Source organism: Mus musculus, chromosome 1, assembly GCF_000001635.26.
Source record: "Mus musculus strain C57BL/6J chromosome 1, GRCm38.p6 C57BL/6J".
Taxonomy (NCBI): domain Eukaryota; kingdom Metazoa; phylum Chordata; class Mammalia; order Rodentia; family Muridae; genus Mus; species Mus musculus.
In genome coordinates, this window is record NC_000067.6 from 128,509,535 (window position 1) to 128,515,216 (window position 5,682).

The window sequence follows — 5,682 nt, forward strand, 5'->3', positions numbered from 1 at the left end:
TGGTGGTGCTGAGTCTGTAAAGGTGGCTGCAACCAAGCCTATACTTAGGTGATCCTTGGGGCTCGCCTGGTGACAGAAGAGAACCCAACTCCTGCCTGCTGTTCTCTGACTTCTAGACATGTACTGTGGCACACACATGTACACCCACACAAAATAAATAAATATACATAGATAAGTGAATGTATGCGATTTTGTTTTGTTTTTAAAGCTGGCATGTTGGTGCATGCTTATAATCCCCCATGCTAGGGAGGTAGAAAAGGGGAGGCTCATTGGCTACCAACACAACCATGTCCATGAGTTCTAGGCTAGTAAGAAGCTCTGACTCAAAAAACTAGGTACAGAATTCCTCTGGAACCACATCTGAGGTGGTCCTTGGGCCTTCACACTGTGTGTGTGTGTATCCTATACACATACATGCACCCCTATACATGAGTATGCACACACACATGTACATACATATGTACAACAAGTATTAGAAGCAGATTAAGTTGGTGAGAAAACAGGTATGATGTTTAGAGTTATTCCAGGGTCTTAGACCCAGTGTCTCCATGCCTGAGCACTTTATCCCTTGTACAGTCCTGTGGAAGAGGCTGCTCGGCACGACTGGGCTTCATGTTCCTTCAAGCATAACTGATTGATAAGATATTCTAAGTGATGGATGTCCCGAGTTGTGGCTCCAGAGACAAAGATGAGTCAGGTTAACTACTCTCTTCCCGAGAGATTTCAACAGGGACTGAATGAGAGTCTGTAGTGGGAAGGTTAGATTAAGAGAAGCACAGGGGCTTTAGGTGAGTCACCTTTATGGAGAGCAGGAGTTATGGGACAGAGAAAAGATTCAGAGCAAAGCAGAGAGGGGAAGACCCTGCCAGCAAGGGCCTTATTCCTGCCTTGGCAAGAACGACTGTCCAGTTCAACCTCTGTGAGGCCTGCGTCCATTACATTCTGGGCTGGGGAGGTAGCTCAGTGGGGAGGAGTTCTTGTCATGAAAGTAGGAAGACCTGAGTTTGGATTCCTTCTACCCATCTGTATTAGTCAAGGTTTCTATTCCTGCACAAACATCATGACCAAGAAGCAGTTGGGGAGGAAAGGGTTTATTCAGCTTACCCTTCCACAATGCTGTTCATCACCAAGGAAGTCAGGACTGGAACTCAAAAACAGGAGCTGATGCAGAGGCAACGGAGGGATGTTCTTAACTGGCTTGCCTCCCCTGAGTTACTCAGCTTGCTCTCTTATAGAACCCAAGACTACCAGCCCAGAGATGGCACCACCCACAAGGGGACCTCCTCCCTTGATCACTAATTGAGACAATGCCTTGCAGCTGGATCTCATGGAGGCATTTCCTCAACTGAAGCTCCTTTCTCTGTGATAACCCAGCCTGCGTCAAGTTGACACAAAATTAGCCAGTACACCATCTAAAAGGATAAGTTTAATCCTAGGCGGTGTTGGCATATGGCTTTAATTCTAGGATTCAGGAGGCAGAGACAGGAGGATTTCTGAGTCTGAAGGCAGCCTGGTCTATAGAGAGTGTTCCAGGACAGTCAGGCTACACAGAGAAACCCTGTCTTGGGTGTGTGTGTGTTGGGGAGCTGGGTTTAGCTGTGCCTGATCCCAGATGCTGGGGTGTTGGTGGCAGGAGGATTGTTGGGGTTTCCTGGCTGACAGGCTAGCTGAGAAATGGTAAGTTCCGGTTTGAGTTGAGAGAGCCTATCTCAAGGGGATGAGGTGGAGAGCAGTAGAGAGGATCTTTGGCCTATGAGTGGGCACACATGGGTGCATGGGTCTGTACACATACTTACACATACACACATACCATATACACAAGCCCCCAGACACAAATTTGATGAATTCTATCTTTCTCTTAGCCACTGTGCTCTTTACTGGAATCACCTGTTCTATGCTATCCCTAGTATGTAGAAATGGTGGTATTGTAAACATAACTGATTTTTAAAAAATCAATTTAACAGGCATTCTAGCTGCAGTGTTGCAGAATTGTAGCTCAGTGATGGCAGAGGATCTGGAGCCCTCACCTCTTAAAGTCTGCCCTATTGCCTAGGGCCATATGGCTACAGGCATCACTCAGCAGGGTCTAAAGCAGACAGGGTGAGAACAGGGCCCAAAGCCACACCAGCAAACTCTCTCCTCAGAACCTTCTTATGACCTTAAGATGCTTTTACTAGGATATTAGTATGCTATTCATAGTATACAGAATAATGTATTTCATTATGGTATTTTGATATATGTATAGAACATATTCCAATCCTATTTACCTCTATCACCCTCTCTTGTTATCACCTACTCCTGCTGATCCCTTCATCTTTTCAATGAGTTCCCCTTCTACTTTCGTGTGTGTGTGTGTGTGTGTGTGTGTGTGTGTGTGTGTGACACACTGGATTTTATTAGGGTTGCTTACAGGAGTGCAGTGGTTTGAATAAAAACAGCACCCATAGACTCATAGGGAGTGGCACTATCAGGATCGTGGCCTTGTTGGAGGAAGCATGTTAAGAGGGATGGGCTTTGAGCTTTCAGATGCTCAAGCCAGACCCAGTGGCTCTTTCTCTTCCTGCTGCCTGCAGATCCAGATGTAGAACTCTCAGATGCCTCTTTATCACCATGTCTGCCCTCATGCTGCCATGCTTCCTGTCATGATGTTTGTCTGCATACCAGAAGAGGGCATCAGATTCCATTCTAGCCTCCAAGTCATTGCTGGGAATTGAACTCAGGACCTCTGGAAAAGCAGCCAATGTTCTTAATTGCTGAGCCATCTCTCCAGCCCCACTCTCTGTCATGATGACAATGGACTAAACCTGTGAACTGTAAGCCAGCCCCAATTAAATGTGTGTGTGTGTGTGTGTGTGTGTGTGTGTGTGTGTGTGTGTTGTCCTTAATAGAGTTGCTGTGGCCATGGAGTCTCTTTGTAGCAATAGAAAGTCTAAGACAAGGAACATGGATGAAGGTTTGTTTCCAGGAGCATAGGAACCTGTGCCTACACCACAGAGGATGCCCTCCTCCCTCAGCATCTATTAACTGCACATCAATCCTCAGGGATATGTAGAGCCCTGTTATGGTAGCTTTTATTATTTGTTAGCCAAGAGGAAAGTGTTCTTTTGAGAGAAAGCTCCTGGAAGACTTTCTCTTACATCTTGGTTAGATCTGGATCACATGCATGTTCCTGGGCCAGTCAACAAAAAACAAGATGGGAATTAATATCTTGCCATACATTGTGATTAATGACACTGGGTGCTGCTTTCAAGAAGAACATGGCAGAGCTGCTATGCCGGCAGCCAATAGTCACACACAGGTTAGGTCTAGGGACAGATGATTTTTCTTTTCTTTTCTCTAAGATTTTAAAGATTTATTTTTACTAATGTGTATGTATGGCTCTGTGTGTATGTGAGTGCCTTTGGAGGCCAGTAGAGTGTTGGATCTCCTGGAACAGGAGTTAGATAGAGGCAGTCGTAAGCCACCCTATATGAATGATTATTGGGAACCAAACTCTGGTTCTCTGAAAGAGCAGCAAGTTCTCTTAACGATGGAGCTGTCCCTCCAGCACCTCTTTTTAAATTAAATTATTATTTTTTTTAAAGACAGGATTTCGCATAGCCCAGGCTGGGCTTCAACTTTCTATGTAGATGAAGGTGACTCTGAACACCTTGTCTTTTTGTCCTGACCCCTCACATGCTAGGATATCAGGCAAACACCACCATGTCTGCCTCTAGAAATACATTCTAAGATGGATCTTTAGGTGCAAGATACTACATAGAGCCAAACCCTGTGGAAGGACCATTGCTTAAAGAAATGTGATGAGCCAATGCAATGTGGTAGCCATGATGCAACCCCTGAACCAGAAAAGGAAGTAGCTGCATACGAAGGAAATCTAAACAAAGCTCGACCGGTTGATAACAGTGAGTTAATATTGGTTCATTATTGGATCAGTGGGGGTGGGGATACACCTGAGTTGGTAGAGAGCTTGGTTAGCATGCACAAGGCTCTGGCTCTGGTCTCCCAGCGTGGCATAAAGCATCCGTGGTGATTTGCTCCTTTAACCTCAGCTCTACGAAGAGAGAGGCAAGAGTATCAGAAATTCAAGATCATCCTTGGCTACACAGGAGACTTGAGGCCAGTCTGGGCTAGAAACTGTCTCAAAGCAAGCAAGCGAGCAAGCAAGCAAGCAAGCAAGCATAACACAACAAACAGCCATCCTAATGTAAGGTGTTAATAATAGGAGAAACTGAACGTAGGGTATATGCTAATTGAGACATTGTCTCAACTTCTCTATACATCAGAAACTGTTCTATAAAGCAAAGTTTCTTACTGGTGAATAAAAACCAACTAGAAGATGGGGCACATAACAGGATTGGGTAGAAGAAAAGATCGAATTGCCATGTAGGTCCAACCAAAACCTTGGCCAGTCCTCTGGGTATCTTGGAGAGTATTGTCCACCTGTATTTCCCAGGTCAAACCAACCTGTCCTAGATTGCAGCCTACTGTCTTGCTCAGCCAGTAAATGCAGACCACTCTGAGAAGGCACGATCTTGGCAAAGTTCTACTCGAGGGTAACTATGAAAAAAAAAAAAAAAAGCCAACAGCTGGCAGCCATCTGTTGTCTACAGTTCTTGCATCTGGAAAGTAAGTCTGTTTATGGCAGGGGACCTGAGAGGTGCCAGTCTGTGCCCATCATATCCATGGGTCTTCCTCTATAATCTCTGTGGCAAAGGAGGGTGAGATTTAGATCTATCTTCAGGAGGGGTTACTGGAGAGAAAGCCATTCTGACCCTGGAAGGGCAGAGAGGTAGGAGAGACTTTTGGGGAAAGTGCTTGGGCAACTCCCTGCCAACTGCCAAAGACTTCTCATAGTCATAGGGTACCTAAGAATACAGGCATGATGTAAAAATTTCCAAGAACTACTCTCCAGGGGCCACAGGCCCATACTATTTGTGAGTTGCCTTTATTCTAAAATTAGATGCTCTAGTTGGTTGTTCGAAACCCCAAATACACTGGTTCTGTGTTTGGAAATAGTGACAGGGTTCCTAGTAAACTCATGAAAGACCACAGAAGTGTCATGTGATTTCAAGGTTACTAGTTGCCCTTTTTGCATTAATTAATTAATTAAATTTGTTTATAAGAGTATCAGGGATTGAACTCAGGGCCTTGCATGCTAGGTAAGTACTCTACCATTGAGCTGCATACCCAGTCCTCAACTTCTCTGTAAAACTTTTTTCTTTAGAAGCATGCCGATTTATAGTCTTGGCCCTTCATTTCTTTTTGAACATTAAGTCATGAATTCATGGGGATCATGGTCCAATTACTCAGGCTCCCTCCTGTTCTCACAAATGTGATTCTCGGGGTGGAACAGCTGGTGCTTTGCTTGAACCCAGGTGTCTTTCTCTTTGGCTTCTTCTTCTTCTTTTTTTTTTTTCCTGGTCATTTTCTTTTGCCTGTTTCAGGAAGCTGTCTTGGCTCTTAGCATGCTTGATGTGGTCAATCCACATATTAATTTTCTTGGTAGGAATCTTGCCGTTGACTTGCTTGTTTTCAATCCCACAGCAGAGTGATGTTGTAGACTCTTCTGGGTTTGCTGTGAAAAGTATGGAATGCTTCAGGGACTAGGTTGTCATCCTCACTCAGGGGCCTTGCTAATCTTCTTTGTGTCCTAATTTTTAGTATATGTGCTGCTGAAATGAC

At 44.7% G+C, this 5,682-nt stretch overlaps 1 non-coding gene across 1 annotated transcript; it reads right to left on the bottom strand.

Moving 5' to 3' along the window:
- Positions 1-5,580: 5,580 nt before the first annotated feature.
- LOC115487618 lies at positions 5,581-5,682 on the bottom strand. Its single transcript, XR_003949202.1, has one exon. It is a non-coding gene; the product is annotated as a U6 spliceosomal RNA (small nuclear RNA).